Genomic DNA, 22,773 nt, shown 5'->3' on the forward strand with positions numbered 1-22,773 from the left:
TTTGAATTGTATTGGCGTGTTCTATGGAGCTAGGAGCTAGCAGAGGAGCTAGGAGCTAGCATAACAAACACGCAGGTGTTTTTATGCAGGATTAATTTGTGGCATATTAAATATAAGCCTGGTTGTGTTGTGGCTAATAGAGTATATATATGTATTGTGTTTATTTACTGTTGTAGTCATTCCCAGCTGAATATCAGGTCACCCCCGGCTCTCACAGCATCTTCCCTATCTGAATAGCTTCAACTCCCCACTAGTCCTTCACTTGCACTTTACTCATCCACAAATCTTTCATCCTCGCTCAAATTAATGGGGAAATTGTCGCTTTCTCGGTCCGAATCTCTCTCACTTCATGCGGCCATCATTGTAAACAATAGGGAACTTTGCGTATATGTTCAACTGACTACGTCACGCTACTTCCGGTAGGAGCAAGCCTTTTTTTTTATCAGATACCAAAAGTTGCAATCTTTATCGTCGTTGTTCTCTACTAAATCCTTTCAGCAAAAATATGGCAATATCGCGAAATGATCAAGTATGACACATAGAATAGATCTGCTATCCCCGTTTAAATAAAAAAAAATTCATTTCAGTAGGCCTTTAAGCTTGTTAATCATGTGACCGCCTGGCTCTGTTTGATTGGTGAAACGGAGTGAAACGTCACCAGTGACTGTATTTGATTGGTGAAACGCAGGCATGCGATAGATCCTACTTTGAAGGTCTGTCTGACAAACCAAAACAAACAAAGCGTGCATTAACAGATCGATAAAAATCAGTAGCGAGTAGCGAGTTGAATGTAGATAAATGGAGCGGAGTAAAAGTAGCGTTTCTTCTCTACATATATACTCAAGTAAAAGTAAAAGTATGTTGCATTAAAACTACTCTTAGAAGTACTATTTATCCCAAAAATTACTCAAGTAGATGTAACGGAGTAAATGTAGCGCGTTACTACCCACCTCTGTAAATGGGTATGTAGGTATTAACGGGTAAAGAAGTATTAATGGGCATGTAGGTATTAACAGGCATGTAGGTATTAACCGGTAAAGAGGTATTAACGGGTATGGAGGCATTAACGGGCATTTAGGTATTAACGGGTTAAGAGGTATTAATGGGCATGTAGATATTAATGGGCATGTAGGTATTAACGGGTATGTAGGTATTAACGGGTAAAGAGGTATTAATTGGTATGGAGGCATTAATGGGCATGTAGGTATTAACGGGTAAAGAGGTATTAATTGGTATGGAGGCAGTAATGGGCATGTAGGTATTAACGGGTAAAGAGGTATTAACGGGCAAAGAGGTATTAATGGGCATGTAGGTATTAACGGGTAAAGAGGTATTAACGGGTAAAGAGGTATTAATTGGTATGGAGGCATTAATGGGCATGTAGGTATTAACGGGTAAAGAGGTATTAATTGGTATGGAGGCATTAATGGGCATGTAGGTATTAACGGGTAAAGAGGTATTATCGGGTAAAGAGGTATTAATGGGTATGGAAGCATTAATGGGCATGTAGGTATTGACGGGCAAACAGGTATTAATGGGCATGTAGATTTTAACGGGTAAAGTGGTATTAACGGGCATGTAGGTAATAAAGGGCATGTAGGTATTGCCCACTTCTTATGTTCTCCTCACAGTTTTGGTCTTGACTGGTGTTGGAGGAAATCTATAAAGTACTATATACACTAATAATTACTTTCAGGAGTGTGTATGGAACAACAAAAAAGAAACATTGAATAGAAGTATTACACATCAATTTAAAGCATGTGTAATATAGAGAGTCAGAGTTGAAGTTATTATGCACTTTGAATTCACAGTTAAATAAAGAGATGTGTTGCAAGTGAGCTATAACAGTCTTTATTGTGTTCTGGGATTCGGTTTCACGCATCCTGACAGCAGATTATTCAAGTCTGGTGTGTGAAAAATGACTGAAAGACATTTTTCCAGATATAACTATTTTAAAAGCAGACCTGTACCAGCTGTAAAAGAAAGCATAAACTAAAGGGTTGAGTATAGAATTTGACATGATCAACCAAGAAAGAAAGTCCATTACTTCAACTGACACTGACACCTTGTTAATAAACAAAATCATCCAAAATATAAAGGCAGGACTACAACAGATTAGAAAGGCACCCATAACTATAACCAGAGTTTTGGTGGCTTTTCCCTCCGTCTTCCTGACAGTCCTGCTGGGATAGGTTCTGTTTTGGATGCTGCGTGCCTGTTTCTGCGCTACAAAGAAGATCTTTGCATATATACACAGCATTATGATCATAGGAAGGTAAAAGGTAAAGATGGGCCCTGAAACATTCGCAATAAAAACATCAATGTAACATTTTTCTCCACATTTTGCATAGTTTATTTCTGCAATCACAACACCAATGGAAAGTAGAAATGAAAAACTCCAACTCAACAAGATCATGAACACAACAACATTAACAGTGATTGTAGTTTTATATGCCAGAGGTTTACACACTGCGTAGTATCTGTCTATAGAAATACACATTAAATTCAGAATAGAAGCTGTGATCAGTGTTACTTTAGTGCATTGTTGCACTATACAAATCAAACCTCCATGGGTCCTACAATAATCTATGTAGAATTCAGTGTTCAGAGGAATGATAAAAAGACCAACAAGTAAGTCCGACACAGCCAGAGAGAGAATGAGATAGTTAGTAGGAGTGTGAAGCTGTTTGAAATAAATGACAGACATGATTATGAGGAGGTTTCCACATATGATGACAACACCTATCAAGTAAGCGAATATTCTCAGTAAAACACAGGAAACATATGGTTGACAGGAAATTATGACCTCCGTTTTGTTGCCTTCTGGTGCCATGTTTCTGTACCTGAAAGTCATCTCAGTTATCAATATGGCAGATTAGATTAGATCAGATACTAAGTGCAAACGATCATATCAGTCATTTTCAGTGTGGCATACTGCACCTGTCTTAGATGAGGACTTCATCAACTGTTGAAGTTGTGCGTCGTGTCCAACCTTGTTAGTGTGTGCACTCATGTTTTATATCGGTGTCTATCTCATTTGCATAACATATTCATTCTCCACTTGACCAATCGGATGTAAAAATGTAGTTTGTTGATGTCGGTGCCAAGGAAACACTACTGCAGCCTCGGAACTTTCCAAAGGCCAGAATTGATGGTATAATCAGAAAAAAAAATAAATCAAAAATATATGTATTAGTGTTGTCGCGATACCAATATTTTGGCACTGGTACCGGTACCAAAAATGTTTCTTTACTTTTTGATTATTTTCTAAATAAAGGGGACCACAAAAAATTGCATTATTGGCTTTAACAAAACATCTTAGGGTACATTAAACATATGTTTCTTATTGCAAGTTTGTCCTTTAATAAAATAGTAAACATACAAGACAACTTGTATTTTATTAGTAAGTAAGCAAACATTGGCTCCTAATTTAGCTGCTGACGTATGCAGTAACATATTGTGTCATTTATCATTCTATTATTTTGTCAACATTATTAAGGACAAGTGGTAGAACATGTATTATTAATCTACTTGTTCATTTACTGTTAATATCTGCTTACTTTCTATTTTAACATGTTCTGTTTACACTTCTGTTAAAATGTTATAATCCCTTATTCTTCTGTTGTTTGATACTTTACATTAATTTTGGATGATACCACAAATTTGGGTATAAATCTGATACCAAGTAGTTACAGGATCATACATTGGTCATATTCATATTCATGTGTCCAGGGACATATTTCCTGGGTTTATAAACATAATATAATTTTTTTTTTTTAAACGAAAGAAGATGTTGTGATGCCAAAAATTATAGTAGTATCGACTAGATACACTCCTGTACTTGGTATCATTACAGTGGATGTCAGGTGTAGATCCACCAATGACGTTTGTTTACATTGTGACGCGGGTGAGCTACGGTGTGTAGTGAAGCATGTTTAGCTATTCCTCGTCCTGCAGGGATGATACTTGTAAGAAACGTACTTTATTTGTCGCCATGGAGGCGAGGATTAGTGATTTAGAAGTAGCTAAAACACTGTTGACTGCGGATGGATGTTAGCCGCAAGCTAGCTAGCCATGTCTTAAAGCACCTCTTCCTGAGGGCGTTTCAGTGTTATAACTTCACCTATATCGTTAGTTTTTTAAGGCAAAATGCGTCCGTTCTCCCTTTTTTGTCTACACACTGTGTCTGTTTGTAAGTACTCCGTGATTGTGCGCTGCCGAACATGCTCAACGGGGGGTGGTGGACCGGTACTTTTCAGAGGCGGTATAGTACAGAATATGATTCATTAGTATCGCGGTACTATACTAATACCGGTATACCGTACAACCCTAATATTTATATATGTATATATAAATGTGTGAGTGTGTGTGTGTGTGTGTGTGTGTGTGTGTGTGTGTGTGTGTGTGTGTGCGTGTGTGCGCGTGTGCGTGTGTGTGTGTGTGTGTGTATGTATATATATAATAAATTAGGTGTGAACTAATCCAAATATATGTATGGTGTGCGACTATGTGTGGGAATTAAATGTTGAGTGTTACCCGTAGTGTTGAGCGAGAGTCGGAAGTCCAAAGAGGGACAAGGCTGGCTCTGAGATCCGTGAGCAGGCAGGAAGTAGTCGTAACCCCCCCCCGCCCCCCTAGAGAGGGGGGGTTACCCACATATGCGGTCCTCTCCAAGGTTTCTCATAGTCATTCACATTGACGTCCCACTGGGGTGAGTTTTTCCTTGCCCGTATGTGGGCTCTTTACCGAGGATGTCGTTGTGGCTTGTACAGCCCTTTGAGACACTTGTGATTTAGGGCTATATAAATAAACATTGATTGATTGAATGATTGAATAGAGAGGCGTCAAAGTCCGTGTCCAGGCAGGAGGTTCGAGATCCAAAGGTGCAGCCAGAGAACCAGAGGGGAACACAGGGAGACGAGACACACAGCTCGTAACGCGGGAACAGATGTAGACTGCTGGAAGATGACAAGGGGGACACGAGACCAATCAACACGGAGGGGGAGAAATACAGACAGAGAGTATGCATATAGCTTGTAGAATTTCGGCTTACTGTACAGGAACAGGTAGCTACGTTCTGGCACAGGATAGCAGGTTGCTCTCATCAGCAAGTCCTCTCATCAGCGACAGGTGCGTTGTTTGCTGATGATTGAATGCAGCCGCTTGCTGCAGCCGGAGTGGCGCGTGCCTGGCGCGCTCTTGGAGGTGCGCCAAGCGCCGTGCATAGATGAATGCGCATTGACGTGTGCCCGGGCCGTGACAGGAACTGCACTTTTTTTTAATGTTGCCTATCAATCACAATCATTATGAAAGAGATGACGATGGATGTTATTTGTTTTAATTTGTGCAAATAAATGTGATTAAAGACAGCTTAAAATGGAGCATATGGAAGTCGCACTATTCTGCCTATAGAGCCCCTAAAAAACATCCAAACACCTCCCTAAAGGTTTTATTAACATGCTGTAAGTATATATATGTAATGTAGTAACATTTATTAACGGGTAGGAGGTATTAATGGGCATGTATATATTAATGGGCATGTATATATTAACGGGTAAAGAGGTATTAAACGGGTAAAGAGGTGTTAATGGGCATGCAGGTGTTAACGGGTATGGAGGCAATAACGGGCATGTAGGTATTAACGGGTAAAGAGGTATTAACGGGTAAAGAGGTATTAATGGGCATGTAGATATTAACGGGTAAAGAAGTATTAACGGGTAAGGAGGTATTAACGGGCATGTAGATATTAACGGGCATGTAGGTATTAATGGCTAATTGATTGATTGATTGAGACTTTTATTAGTAGATTGCACAGTGAAGTACATATTCTGTACAATTGACCACTAAATGGTAACACCCGAATAAGTTTTTCAACTTGTTTAAGTCGGTTAAATTGATTCATGATACAGATATATACTATCAGATATATACTATCATCATAATACAGTCATCACACAAGATAATCACATTGAATTATTTACATTATTTACAATCAGGGGTGTGGAAGGGGGCGGGGGGTAGGATATGGACAGCAAGTAGTGGACATAGAGAGAGAGAGAGAGAGAGAGAGAGAGAGAGAGAGAGAGAGAGAGAGAGAGAGGGATCAGAAGGCATAAGAAAAAGTATCTGCATTTGATTGTTTACATTTGATTATTAGCAATCCGGGGAGGGTGTTAGTTTAGGGTTGTAGCTGCCTGGAGGTGAACTTTTATTGCGGTTTTGAAGGAGGATAGAGATGCCCTTTCTTTTATACCTGTTGGTAGCGCATTCCACATTGATGTGGCATAGAAAGAGAATGAGTTAAGACCTTTGTTAGTTCGGAATCTGGGTTTAACGTGGTTAGTGGAGCTCCCCCTGGTGTTGTGATTATGGCGGTCATTTACGTTAAGGAAGTAGTTTGACATGTACTTCGGTATCAGGGAGGTGTAGCGTATTTTATAGACTAGGCTCAGTGCAAGTTGTTTTACTCTGTCCTCCACCCTGAGCCAGCCCACTTTGGAGAAGTGGGTAGGAGTGAGGTGGGATCTGGGGTGGAGGTCTAGAAGTAATCTGACTAGCTTGTTCTAGGATGTTTGGAGTTTAGATTTGAGGGTTATGGAGGTGCTAGGGTACCAGGAGGTGCATGCGTAATCAAAAAAGGGTTGAACGAGAGTTGCCGCCAGAATCCTCATGGTGCTTTTGTTGACCAGAGAGGAGATTCCAGAGGTGGGACCAAGTCATTGCTTTGCAAGTCACAAGTAAGTCTCAAGTCTTTGCCCTCAAGTCTCGAGTCAAGTCCCGAGTCAAGACAGGCAAGTCCCGAGTCAAGTCCAAAGTCAAGACTGGAAAGTCTCAAGTCAAATCACAAGTCCTGCATTTTGAGTTTCGAGTCCTTTCAAGTCCTTTTAACCACAGACTAATATTTTTACACAGATTGTGTTTGCTTTTAAACCGCTGTATTTATTTATTAAAACAAGTGCATTTGAAATAGCAGGAAAGAAAATAGTACTGACATTGCAATTCATAATAGCACTATTAACCAGTCATTTTAATAGTTTAAACAATTTAAAACATTTAACTCATTCCTTTACAGAATAAACACATTTGCAAAAACAAGTGCAACTGTACTTATTTGTACAAAAGTGTTAACATTGTATTTCCATGGCATATTGCATTGTAACTAGTTCCACAGCAGTTTCTATTCTGTTCTTACCTTATCTCATTGATCTCATCTCATACTGTATGTGTGTTGATGTGTGCGTACACATGAAAAACATAACAAATACATGAACATAACAATGAACAGAGTTGTACTTTTTAGATGTCAGGGCCCTATGCAATATGTACACATATTCTTAATATAGTATATATTTTAACTGACCTTTATTTGACTATGTTTGTCTTTTTGTAGGTGGCTAAAATACGCGGTGCTGCTGACCGCCGTCTAACGTTATGTTACTGTGTGTGATACATTGACTAACGTAACGTTAGGTGTAGGTACCTCATGCAACCCTGCTTAAAAAATCACTTGACAAAAAGTATGAATAAGGTAGCAAACTGCAGTGGACGCAACATATTGCCGTGTTTGAAATGACGTTATAACCATAAACATCTTATAAGTAGACGCAATATTGTTTGCTGTGACGCGAGCAATTTGCATCTTGAAGTGGTGATGAGGAGCCGGCGAGCAGCCTAAACTGACAGTTGACAGGTAGAAAACAAAGATGCCGGGCTGGTGTTCAGCGTTTTCCTGCTCAAATGAGCGGACTGTTGAAAATAGGAATCCGGGGATTACTTTTCACAAGTAAGATTTAACATTAATGTACTATTGGTTGTATTTTATGAAAATAACATTACCACAGAGTTGAGAAGGAGCAAAGATCTTCAATATTTGTATGTGAAAATCACAAATAAATCTTCTGGGGGAGGATGACGCCCCTACAGGGGTTTGGTTTACAAACTTTCTGCCCCACCTAAAACAAAATTCACCAGCCGCCACTGATTATGATGCATTCTCATTTTAGGCAAAATATAAGACAATACTTTCTTAACAGTATAATTGTAACCAGGAATAAGTCTTCAAGTAACAATATTAAAATACTAACATTGTTGGGTAAAACAGAATTTGGTTTTATTCTGAATCCAGTGAAACAGATTGGTGGTTTTAGCTGATATAAAGACTTTCAGGTGTTTATATATGTTTAAGTATTTGGCAGACGCTTTTATCCAAAGCGACATACATAAAAAATACATATATAACAATCACTGTAAACATGATCATTTAAGGGAAGAATGTAATACAAAATATCAATACAAAGTGTCACGACAGAATAAACTCTCTGCTGCTGCAGCAACAGAGATACGGTCTATAAGATATATAGATATCTAATGTATTCATACATTGTTTATGTAGCATGTATATATAACGTAATCATATTGTTTCTTCAATTTAAAAATAGCTGACCGTTTTTTCCCCCCTTCTCTGGGATTATATTCCCAGTTTTAATCTCGGACGTCTGGTCACTTATAGCGTATAAGAATATTCTATTACTGTTAAGCAAACTATGAATAATAAAAACGCCAAAACATGTGTCCGTTATCATAGCTACACGTATGACAAAAAAAACGCGTGAAAATCAGTGGTATTCAGTGAGGTAAAATGAATTAAATTTGCTGACAGTTCATGGCTGCCAAATGAATTGCACTGAGTGGAGCGGATCACCACTCCAAGATGGCGGCCCCGCGTCTCGTCTGCGCCAGTAGGCAGTAGCGCTCAATGCTGCGTACCCTTATAAGATGTCTATGGTTATGACGTTAGCAGTGAGTTTACAGCCTCACTGAATAAAAGTCATGTTACTTAGCCAATAAACGTTATCTTACATTCAAAACTTACCCTTCTTTGTGCAACTTCAAATGTCGAACGAAGTTGGAAGTTGTTGCGTCTCCGTCTGTAATATTCGAACTGCGTGATTTGCATACGGCAATTCGTTTTTTGTTGACCAAGTCGTAGTTTTTATACCCGAACGAAACCAACTTTGGCATAATTGTTTCTCACTGCCGCATTGTTTGACAACTCATGTTCGGTGGTTGTCCTGCAATTTGATTGGATGAGAGCTGTGGGATGAAAACAACGTAGATCTAATTTGATTGGCTGTTGTACTGAGAGCACACACGCTGACACGCAGCACACACGCTTATAGACACAGACGTATAAAATGAAAGATACGGAGCGCTCCCAAATAACTTTTTAAGGTTTGGGTTTTGGGGAAAGTAGCTAGTCATGTCAAGTCAAAAGGCTCAAGTCCAAGTGAAGTCACAAGTCATTGATGTTAAAGTCTAAGTCGAGTTGCAAGTCTCTTTACATTTTGTCAAGTCGAGTCTAAAGTCATCAAATTCATGACTCGAGTCTGACTCGAGTCCAAGTCATGTGACTCGAGTCCACACCTCTGCCAATCACACACCTTTTGACCTCCAAGTAAGGACGCAGTTGACGTCGCCTCTGACTGACCGGTAAGATTGCCGCTCACAGAAGATGCGTTCAGGGGCGGTGGTAAAAAAAAAGTAGTTTGTGATACACCATTTTAAAGGCCTATTTGAACATTAACAAGACACATTTAACACTTCAGTTTTACTCCACTATTACTTTATGGAAAGCCAGAATATTTCACAAGCTGTACGTTTGATGATAGAGTGAATACGTGGTGGATAGTAGGCTACTACAGTACTACTACCACGCCTTGTATGAAGACAATGTTGGACATAGAAACAGGGTATTCAAATACCTGATTGTGTCGAGAACACACTTATGCCCACAATTTCATTATGTCGACAACACGCTTAGGTTGACAACTTGTTTGTTGACAACACGCTCCGGTTGACAACTTGTTTATATTGACAACTTGCTCATGTCGACAACACGCTTAGGTTGACAACTTGTTTATGTTGACAACTTGCTCATGTTGACAACTTGTTTATGTTGACAACTTGCTCATGTCGACAACACGCTTAGGTTGACAACTTGTTTATGTTGACAACACGCTGCGGTTGACAACTTGTTTATGTTGACAACTTGCTCATGTCGACAACACGCTTAGGTTGACAACTTGTTTATGTTGACAACTTGCTCATGTCGACAACACGCTTCGGTTGACAACTTGCTCATGTCGACAACACGCTGCGGTTGACAACTTGTTTATGTTGACAACTTGCTCATGTCGACAACACGCTTAGGTTGACAACTTGTTTATGTTGACAACTTGCTCATGTCGACAACACGCTTCGGTTGACAACTTGTTTATGTTGACAACTTGCTCATGTTGACAACACGCTCCGGTTGACAACTTGTTTATGTTGACAACCTGCTCATGTCGACAACACGCTTAGGTTGACAACTTGTTTATGTTGACAACTTGCTCATGTCGACAACACGCTTAGGTTGACAACTTGTTCATGTTGACAACACGCTCCGGTTGACAACTTGTTTATGTTGACAACTCGCTCATGTCGACAACACGCTTAGGTTGACAACTTGTTTATATTGACAACTTGCTCATGTCGACAACACACTTAGGTTGACAACTTGTTTATGTTGACAACACGCTCCGGTTGACAACTTGTTTATGTTGACAACTTGCTCATGTCGACAACACGCGTAGGTTGACAACTTGTTTATGTTGACAACACGCGTATGTTGACAACTTGTTTATGTTGACAACATGCTCATGTCGACAACACGCTTAGGATGACAACTTGTTTATGTTGACAACTTGCTCATGTTGACAACACGCTTCGGTTGACAACTTGTTTATGTTGACAACTTGCTCATGTCGTCAACACGCTCCGGTTGACAAATTGTTTATGTTGACAACTTGCTCATGTCGACAACACGCTTAGGTTGACAACTTGTTTATGTTGACAACACGCTGCGGTTGACAACTTGTTTATGTTGACAACTTGCTCATGTCGACAACACGCTTAGGTCGACAACTTGTTTATGTTGACAACTTGCTCATGTCGACAACACGCTTCGGTTGACAACTTGTTTATGTTGACAACTTGCTCATGTTGACAACACGCTCCGGTTGACAACTTGTTTATGTTGACAACCTGCTCATGTTGACAACACGCTTAGGTTGACAACTTGTTTATGTTGACAACTTGCTCATGTCGACAACACGCTTCGGTTGACAACTTACTCATGTCGACAACTTGCCTATGTTGAGAAATTGCTCATGTTGACAACTTGTTTATGCTGACAACACGCTTATGTTGACAACTCACTTATGTTGAAAACACGCTCATGTCGACAACACATTTATTTTGACAACATGCTTATGTTGACAACTCACTTATGTAAGGAATTTTCTTATGTCAGGACCTCGCTTATGTTGACAAAATGCTCATGTCGACAAACACTGTTAACAACGTTGACAATCTATATCAACAACATGCTAATGTTGACAACACGCTTGCGCCGACAACCTGATTGTGTCGAGAACACATTTTTACTAACAATTTAATTATGTCGACAATACGCTAAAGTTGACAACTTGATTATGTTGACAACTAAGTGGGCAATTCGCCTATATTGAAAACATACTTATATTGACAACTTCATTATGTTGACAACACCCTTATGTTGACAACTCACTTATGTCGCGAACACGCTTATGTCGACAACCTGTTCATGTTGCAACACGCTTATGTCAACAACTGGCTTATGTTGACAACACGCTTATGTTGACAACTTGCATATGTTGACATGTTTATATTGCCAACTCTATGTTGAGAACTTGGTTATGTTAAGACCTCGCTTGTGTTGACAAAACGCATGTGTCGACAATCAATGATGTTAACAACATTGACAATCTATTTCAACAACACGTTGATGTTGACAACATACTTACGCCGACAATTCGCCTATGTTGAGAACATGCTTATGTGCACAACACGCTCTTGTCGACAACGCAATTATGTTGACAGCTTGCTTATGTTGATAACATACTCATGTTGACAACTCACTTATGTTGACAACACACTTATGTTGACAACTCACATATGTTGAAAACAAGCTAATGTTGACAACTTGCTTATGTTAACAACACGCTGATGTCGACAACACAATTATGGTAAAAACAGGCGTATGTTGACAACTCGCTAATGTTGAGAACACATTTATTTTAAGAACTCGCTTATGTTGACAATCGACTTATATCAACAACACGCCAATGTTGACAACGCGCTTATGCCGACATCCTGATTGTGTCGAGAACGGCTAAATTGATTATGGCAACAACTTGCTTCCGCCGACAACACGCTTGTAGCGACACAAGCAAGTAGTCGACAACCTGCTTATTTGAACAACATGTTTATTTCAAAACCAGATTATGTCGACAACCTGGCTATGTAGATAACACGCATGTGTTGACAACCTGTTTGTGTCGACAAATTGTATATGCCGATAACACGTTTTTGTGGAAAACCTGTTTATATCGACAACTTTAAGATGATATTGACAACCAGCTTATGTCAATAACACGGTCATGTTGACAACCTGTTTATGTCGACAACTTGACTATGGCGATAACACGCTTATGTGGACAACCAGCTTATGTCGACAACTTGACTATGTCGATAACACGCTCATGTTGACAACCTGACTATGTCAGTAACACACTTATGTTGACAGCCAGCTAATTTTGACAACTTGACTATGACAATAACACGTTTATGTTGACAGCCTGTTTGTCAACTACTTGACTATGTGGATAACACGCGTATGTTGACAACACACGAAACAATGCAAATCATTTTATTGTCACTGTCACAAATAAAAGTCAGTATTTACTTTTTGGGTTTAATCAACAACTGCTTACGTCGACACAAACGTGTTCCACTGCATTATACGTTTGTAAAATCAGTTTAGCTAGGGTTAAAGTAGACAAGTGTGTGAACAAAATGAGGCGTTAATTGGCCCATTTTTAAAATATTCGTTAATAGCGTCGCCATGGTAACACAAAATGTTCTCAACTAAAGGTTCCATTGTCGGCGCGAGCGAGACCTTTTCAATGGTATAACATATGTGGGGGGTTTTGGGCCTTAATTGCGGCAACATGTGAATGGGCGCTTGCATTGCAGCAGGCCCATAATAAATTATTGTCAAGGAATACAATTTATAATTTTCAAGGAATACAACATTTACATTATTTACATGGAAACAAATGACTGAATTATTTTCAAGGAATAAAATACATATATTATTTTCAAGGAAAAAGAGTGATAAATTCACGAAAGTATTAATTGTCAACTTTAGGACATCGAGGGTCTTCAAAGGGCAGCCATTTTTATTTCGACATATTGTTGAAGCAAAATGAATATGCTTATAATATTATTTGTCCCTTTATAACACAAAACCAAAATGTTTAATTCCGTTAGCTTAGCATAGATGTGCTTTTTGCATCTGTAATGAGCAAAAGGAACAAGTGGGACCCCTGGTGGACAAACTGGAAACAACAACATGAATGAGTGGGACCCCTGGTGGACAAAGTGGAAACAACTACAACATGAATGAGTGGGACCCCTGGTGGACAAAGTGGAAACAACTACAACATGAAGGAGTGGGACTCCTGGTGGACAAAGTGGAAACAACAACAACATGACTGAGTGGGACCCCTGGTGGACAAAGTGGAAACAACAACAACAACATGAATGAGTGGGACCCCTGGTGGACAAAGTGGAAACAACAACAACATGAATGAGTGGGACCCCTGGTGGACAAAGTGGAAACAACAACAACAACATGAATGAGTGGTACCCCTGGTGGACAAAGTGGAAACAACAACATGAATGAGTGGGACCCCGGTGGACAAACTGGAAACAACAACATGAATGAGTGGGACCCCTGGTGGACAAAGTGGAAACAACAACAACAACATGAATGAGTGGGACCCCTGGTGGACAAAGTGGAAACAACAACAACATGAATGAGTGGGACCCCTGGTGGACAAAGTGGAAACAACAACAACATGAATGAGTGGGACTCCTGGTGGACAAAGTGGAAACAACAACAACATGACTGAGTGGGACCCCTAGTGGACAAAGTGGAAACAACAACAACATGAATGAGTGGGACCCCTGGTGGACAAAGTGGAAACAACAACAACAACATGAAGGAGTGGGACTCCTGGTGGACAAAGTGGAAACAACAACAACATGACTGAGTGGGACTCCTGGTGGACAAAGTGGAAACAACAACAACAACATGAATGAGTGGGACCCCTGGTGGACAAAGTGGAAACAACAACAACATGAAGGAGTGGGACTCCTGGTGGACAAAGTGGAAACAACAACAACATGACTGAGTGGGACCCCTGGTGGACAAAGTGGAAACAACAACAACAACATGAATGAGTGGGACCCCTGGTGGACAAAGTGGAAACAACAACAACATGAATGAGTGGGACCCCTGGTGGACAAAGTGGAAACAACAACAACAACATGAATGAGTGGTACCCCTGGTGGACAAAGTGGAAACAACAACATGACTGAGTGGGACGCCTAGTGGACAAAGTGGAAACAACAACAACATGAATGAGTGGGACCCCTGGTGGACAAAGTGGAAACAACAACAACAACATGAAGGAGTGGGACCCCTGGTGGACAAAGTGGAAACAACAACAACATGAATGAGTGGGACCCCTTGTGGACAAAGTGGAAACAACAACAACAACAACATGAATGAGTGGGACCCCTGGTGGACAAAGTGGAAACAACAACAACATGAATGAGTGGGACCCCTGGTGGACAAAGTGGAAACAACAACAACATGAATGAGTGGGACCCCTGGTGGACAAAGTGGAAACAACAACAACATGAATGAGTGGGACCCCTGGTGGACAAAGTGGAAACAACAACATGAATGAGTGGGACCCCTGGTGGACAAAGTGGAAACAACAACAACATGAATGAGTGGGACCCCTGGTGGACAAAGTGAAAACAACAACAACATGAATGAGTGGGACCCCTGGTGGACAAAGTGGAAACAACAACAACATGAATGAGTGGGACCCCTGGTGGACAAAGTGGAAACAACAACAACATGAATGAGTGGGACCCCTGGTGGACAAAGTGGAAACAACAACAACATGAATGAGTGGGACCCCTGGTGGACAAAAGCAGACTCAGCAGGTCACATGACGTGTCGGGCTATCGAGGGAATAAAAATATGAAATATGCAAATTAACAAATTACATTTTACTCCACACATATTCCTAGCCCCTCCCTGCTCTGTCACTGATAAGAATATCATGAGAAATGTATTGTAATCATTGTTATTGTGGCTTGTGCTGGGCTACTTAAATATGCATCATATGCAAATTGACGTGTTGTACTTGCACTAAAAAATATGTTATATGTTAATAAATATCATTATTACCAATTCATTTTAGTAGACAACTCGTTTACATTCAGGTTTCATTGAAAAAGTATCAAAATGGTTTTGCATAAATAAAAAAGTGCAAAAGGACTTTCGACCAATCAGAGAGAGTAAATGATTGGTTAAAAGCACATCACGTGACTCCCGGGCGCCATGTTTAGGACTGAAAGCGAGTTGTCCGCACTCTCGCTCTCTCTCTCCACGACTATGCTTAGTGCAACAATACTCCCCTCTGGTGGCCGACACAGGAAGTGCACAGAAAAGCTGTGCATAAGAAGCTATGTTTACGGTAAAAGAAATACAAAAACTAGAACAACACATTTCAATGACCAAGAAACAAAACAAAGGAAAACTGGAGCGAAAAATATCCATATAAAATATCCTAAGTTTACATGAATCGATCAAAGGAAATTCTCTAAATAAAATACCCATAAATAAAACACAATCTTAATTTCAATCCTGCAAACACCATTTAGCACAGGGGTGTCCAAAAGGAAAGATGCGGGGGCCAATTTGACACATTTTGTATTTTAAAGACACACAAAGCTACACAATGTGGGGCAATATTTATTGAACTGTGTGAAGGAAACATCACATGTTGTCTTGTGTTGTAGTTACCACAACAAAGACATATATATGATTCTCCAACTCTAGTGGTACGTGGGCTCCATCTAGTGGTACGTCAAAGAATCACTCGATGAAACATAGGGATTTTTTTTTTTTTTTTTAAGAACGCAAAACATATTCATTTGAACATTATAATAAACAAACAAATACTCAAACACTTGAAAGGTGAGATGAATTTATTATTTCACACATTTTATTTGGAAGACAACAATCAATAACTGCCCATATTTAGCACTTTAAACAATTAATAGACATATATTGGATCAATATATAATATTTTTTGTTGTAAGATTTATTTATTCATTCATTTAATAGGGAAATTATAATACAGGTACTGAGAAAACAGACACTTTTTGTTTGGCCCCCCACCCCCCCAAAAAATACAAAAAATAATAAAAGTTAAATAAATAATAACACCAACTTTTAGGGATAAAATCACCTTTGCAGCATTAATAGCTCGTAGAAGGATTTTATTGGAGTGGAAACCACAGTTTGCCCCTTAGGCTTCCCTATGGCCTAAGGACCTCGTGTTTTTCTTAAATTTAGAGAACATTATATATATATATAATCTGAGGGGTACAGCAAAACAATTTGACCTGACCTGGGGCTGCATAATTAGTTGCATAGCTAAATTAAAGACACTATAGCAGGCCTGGGCAATTATTTGACTCGAGGGGCCAGATTTAGATAAAAAAAGTGTGTCTGGGGGCCGGTATATCTATTTTAAGGAACACTAATACAAAACCTCACAATAATGATTGAAAGCTAAAAACGTTATGACAGAGCGCCTTAAAAAACGGAATGGAATTTGACATTTTTTTTTACTGAATGAGACACCCAGAATGTACATGAAAATAAAGAATGTGGGATTTACAATATTAACTATGAAGGATAAAACACTGAATATTGACAACATATTTTACAATCAACCAGAACACAACCAAAATGCAACAAACAGTGAAATATGAACGCGAAGGGTTCTGAGATATCTCATAGTGACCAAAGTAACTAATTAGATGACCATAGTAACTAATTAGATGACCATAGTAACGAATTAGATGACCACAGTAACTAGTATATGATGCAGATTCCAAGCATTGAAAGACTTAGTATAGTTGAAGACTTACGGTCATTAGAAAACATCACTGCACATCATAATGGCAGCTACACTTTACATCTTAAACATCCAAAACAATTATTTATGAATGTCCGGCGGGCCAGATTGAAAAGCTCAATGTGGCCCCCGGGCCTTAATTTACCCAGGTCTGCACTATAGGATGGATGTGACACTCACTGTTGACAATGAACCTTTCTACTTTACCTCAACTCTTTGTTGTTGTTGTTGTTTTTATTCAGTGACACTTCTGTGTATGTTTGCAAATTTTATTTTTGTTGTTACTTTTCCCCCCCTTTTAGTCAGTTTGTGTGATTCCCGATCTGCTTGTGGTGAAGAGGAAGGCAGTACATTGCTACCCACTGGGACTGAAATATACATATAATATTAATTTGTACTTATTCTCAGTTTGTTGATTTTTACAAATATTGATGATATTGTTATATTTTCTTTCAATGATTGACCGCTTTTCTCAATTAGTGTGTGATTTAGTCGTTGCCGTTACATTTTTGTAAATTATTTAGGGTTTTCTGTTTGGCCTGATATAATTTCTTGTTATTATAACCATAACCAACAACAAAAAAAGATGGTTACACTTTATTATGGGGAACATATACTAAGTAACAAAGACTTACCGTATTTTTCGGACTATAAGTCGCAGTTTTTTTCATAGTTTGGCCGGGGCTGCGACTTATACTCAGCAGGGCCGGCCCGTGGCATAGGCCGTATAGGCAAATGCTAAGGGCGCCGTCCATCAGGGGGCGCCACGCCAGTGCCACAAATGTTGGAGAAAAAAAATTAAAATAAATAAAAGTTGGTACTATTATTTCTAAATACAAAAAATAATCCCACGTTATTTAAAATGCAAAGTAAAGCCTATTTAATGGAAATATTATTTGTTACAACATTACGGTGCGCCCCCTCCCTTCCCGTATCATGACTCTTTTTGGACTCACCACGTCAAAAAATCAACACAAGATGTCAAAACGGCCAAAACTGTCAGGTACCCAGGGAAGAAAAAAGAGAAAAGAAGAGGAGAAACGAGAAAAAGACAGAGGTAGCAGGTAGGTAAAGTTAGCCTACATTAAATTATTTGTCTGTTACAGAATGTGATAGTAACCTGGCTTTTTAGCATTAAGCTAATGCTACATGATTCAGCAATTGCTAATCAATAAATAGCTAGTTCTGTTTTAACATCGGGTTAATATTGTGGAGGGGGCTAAATTGTTATGGAAAATAATAATGTAACGTTAGGTAATTACAGTACTCCCACCTTACATTCCTCAGGTACATTTGTATTAGATCTTTTAAGCAGGTGTTTTTTGTTGACATTGTTATTGCCTTCTGGTTAGCTAATGTTTGCCCTGCAGGTAATAGTCACTTTTCCACCCCTTTATATATTAGGTATAGTTGTAAGCCTAGTTGTTAAAGTGCACATCATTAATGTTAATTAAGCAATATCACATGAGAGGGAATGCTGTTTTTTAATTTGAGCACTGCTGTGATTCGGTTAAAGATAATCATGACATAACATTCTCATATGATATGTTAATTTGCTTTCTTTAAGTAAAAAAAAAAAGGTCAAAGACAAAGCTGTTCGGTTTCTTGTGAGTATATACACTTCACTGCCGATGTGGGGGGGCGCCACCTAAAATCTTGCCTAGGGCGCCAGATTGGTTAGGGCCAGGCCTGATACTCAGGAGCGACTTATGTGTGGAATGATTAACACATTACCGTAAAATATCAAGTTATATTATTTAGCTCATTCACGTAAGAGACTAGACGTATAAGATTTCATGGGATTTAGCGATTAGGAGTGACAGATTGTTTGGTAAACGTATAGCATGTTGTATATGTTATAGTTATTTGAATGACTCTTACCATAATATGTTACGTTAACATACCAGGCACGTTCTCAGTTGGTTATTTATGCCTCATATAACGTACACTTATTCAGCCTGTTGTTCACTATTCTTTATTTATTTTAAATTGCCTTTCAAATGTCTATTCTTGGTGTTGGCTTTTATCAAATAAATGTCCCCAAAAAATGCGACTTATACTCCAGTGCGACTTATATATGTTTTTTTCCTTCTTTATTATGCATTTTCGGCCGGTGCGACTTATACTCCGAAAAATACGGTAATTTAGAGTTATTTGGACACTAGGGGAACATATAAGGGTTAGGGGTTAGGGTTAGGGTTACTAATAAGCAATAATTCTGAGGTTATTGAGGGAAGACTCTTAGTTAATGGCTTACTGGTTGTATAATAAGGCATTAATATATATAATATAATAATATATATAATATATAATATATATATAATATATAATATATAATATATATAATAATATATATATATAATATAATATAATATATATATATATATATATTAAATATATATATATATATATATAAAATATATATAATATAATAATATAATATATATATATATAATATATATAATATATAATATATAATATATATATATATATAATATATAATAATATATAATATAATATAATAAGGCAGAATAAGGCATTAATAAGTACTTACCAATGACTAATTAAGAGCCAATATGTTACTAATTTGCATGTTAATAAGCAACTAATTCATGGTGAATATGTTTTCCCCATACTAAAGTGTTACCAAAAAGACATATCACAAAATTGTTGAAAGATGTTGAAAATAATTCATGCAAAAAGTATCAGTGTCAGTATCGGCAATGCCTGATATCATGACTGCTTATGTTAGAAAATGAGCAGTATCACATGATACCGTGAATTCTTATTATTGGCGCAGTTGGGAGAGTGGCCTGAGGGTTCCTGGTTCGATCCCCACCTACTACCAACGTTGTCACGTCCGTTGACAATGTTTAGTGAAGTGAATTATATTTATATAGCGCTATTCTCTAGTGACTCAAAGTGCTTTTACGTAGTGAAACCCAATGTCTAAGTTACATTTAAACCAGTGCGGGTGGCACTGAGAGCAGGTGGGTAAAGTGTCTTGCCCAAGGACACAACGGATGGAGTTTAGGATGGCGGAAGTGGGGATCGAACCTGGAACCCTCAAGTTGCTGGCACGGCCACTTTACCAACCGAGCTATACCGCCCCTTGCATTAGCTCCCGCCATCAGTGTGGGAATGTGCGTGTGAATGGGTGAATGTGGAAATAGTGTCAAAGCGCACTGCAAAAACTGCAATCTAAGTAAGATGAAATATCTCAAATAAGGGTGATATTTGCTTATTTTCTGTCAGATAAGATAATTCTTCTCACTAAGCAGATTTTATGTTGGAGTGTTTTACTTGTTTTAAGGGTTTTGGTCCTAAGTGATCTCAGTAAGATATTACAGCTTGTTGCTGAGATGTTATGACCTATTTTGAGTAAAACATGCTTGAAACTAGAATATCAAGTGTTGCAAAGATGTGTCATCAACACTCACAAGTATAAAACTGCTTTTTTAAAGTAATAATTTCTTATTTCAAGCATGAAAAAAAAAAAAATCATGACTTTGACACAATTGTGTCTTATAATTAAAACAGATGACAGCCAAATGGACTTGGCGGTTTTATTTTCAATGAAACAATAGAAAACACGCACTCGTATCGTAGTACAGTTGGCACAGTACAGTAAACTGACAGTTAATATTTAAACATGTAGCATTTCTAACAATTTTGAACAGAAATAGTTCATGCACATTCAGATAAATTCTTCAAAATTACAATGAAAAACATTTTGGCCTGGGGGCCGGGCTGTATATATGCGCACTAATTGACCAAAAGAGCACGCACTTGGCGCGATGATGTCATGTTGTCCAAGGAAAAATGCATTTTTAGTAGAGATGTCCGATAAATGCTTTAAAATGTAATATCGGAAATGATCGGTATCGTTTTTTAAATTATCGGTATCGTTTTTTTATTTTATTTTTTTTATTTATTAAATCAACATAAAAAACACAAGATACACTTACAATTAGTGCACCAACCCAAAAAACCTCCCTCCCCCATTCACACTCATTCACACAAAAGGGTTGTTTCTTTCTGTTATTAATATTCTGGTTCCTACATTATATATCAATATATATCAATACAGTCTGCAAGGGATACAGTCCGTAAGCACACATGATTGTGCGTGCTGCTGGTCCACTAATAGTACTAACCTTTAACAGTTAATTTTACTCATTTTCATTAATTACTAGTTTCTATGTAACTGTTTTTATATTGTTTTACTTTCTTTTTTATTCAAGAAAATGTTTTTAATTTATTTATCTTATTTTATTTTATTAATATTTTAAAAAAGGACCTTGTCTTCACCATACCTGGTTGTCCAAATTAGGCATAATAATGTGTTAATTCCACGACTGTATACATCGGTATCGGTTGATATCGGTATCGGTAATTAAAGAGTTGGACAATATCGGAATATCGGATATCGGCAAAAAGCCATTATCGGACATCTCTAATTTTTAGACGGCTAGTAGACCCCGCGAGTAACAAGCAGTTGCTTTGTTGCCTTTCCATTAAGAACAATAAATTAGTTTTTAGTATAAGTTTGCTGGTTTCAAGAAATGTAATGCCGAGCGCATATCATTATGTCAAGATAATGGCACTAGCATTTACTTCATTTAAGAATATTTTTCAACATATTGAGCAAAAAGGTCTCTTTTTTTTTCTTTCTACCAAGAAAAGGGCACTTGTTATTAGTGAGAATATACTTATTTTAAGGTATTTTTGGGTTCTTGAGGTTAGCTAATTTGACTTGTTTTGGAAAGTCTTGACAAGCCACATTTTCTTGTTCTATTGGCAGATCATTTTGCTTAGTTCAAGTAAAATACCCCTCATTTTTGTATTTTTTTTTCTTGTTTTTTAACACTGACTTTTTGCAGTGCGCTTTGAGTCCCTGGATTGGTCACACACTGCGTAGGCACAATAGATCTATCACAAAACATGCTCTAACATGGAACCCGCAAGGCAAGAGGAAGAGAGGAAGGCCTAGAGCAGGGGTGTCCAATTTTTTTCCACTGAGGGCCGCACACGGAAACATTTAAGCATGCGGGGGCCATTTTGATATTTTTCATTTTCAAACCTTAACAAAATAAATGGATTTTTTTTTTTTTTTTTTTAACCTTTAGGGCTCCCGGGGACCATAAAGGGTCTCAGTCATTAAAATGTAAAAAATAAGACAAATTATTTTTTTTTTAATTTAACGCTTACAGTAAATCTTTATATCAACTTCAGGTTGATATAAAGTAAAAAAAAATTAAAAAAAATTATGCCTTTTCTGTCAAAGACAACTTTGTTATTTATAGTAAAACTGAAATATGCCGTATTTAGTAATTAGAGCCCTAAAAGATCAATAATGCAGGACACCATTGATTTTAATTCTTTAATATTTTTGAGTAATCCCAGTGAAATGTTAAATAAAATCCTACTAAATATATTATGGATCCAAAAGGTCCCCCACTCAAAGTGATACATTTTTATTAGTTTTTAAAAAAAAACTTTTAACACTTAAATTACAAGATCAACTTCAGATATATATGTCGATTTTACGTTTGAACTATTATTTTGTTTGTTTTATGCTCTTTTGTCAAATAAAACTTTGATGTTTTTTTTATGGCAA

Source organism: Entelurus aequoreus, linkage group LG23 (assembly GCF_033978785.1).
Source record: "Entelurus aequoreus isolate RoL-2023_Sb linkage group LG23, RoL_Eaeq_v1.1, whole genome shotgun sequence".
Classification (NCBI taxonomy): Eukaryota; Metazoa; Chordata; class Actinopteri; order Syngnathiformes; family Syngnathidae; genus Entelurus; species Entelurus aequoreus.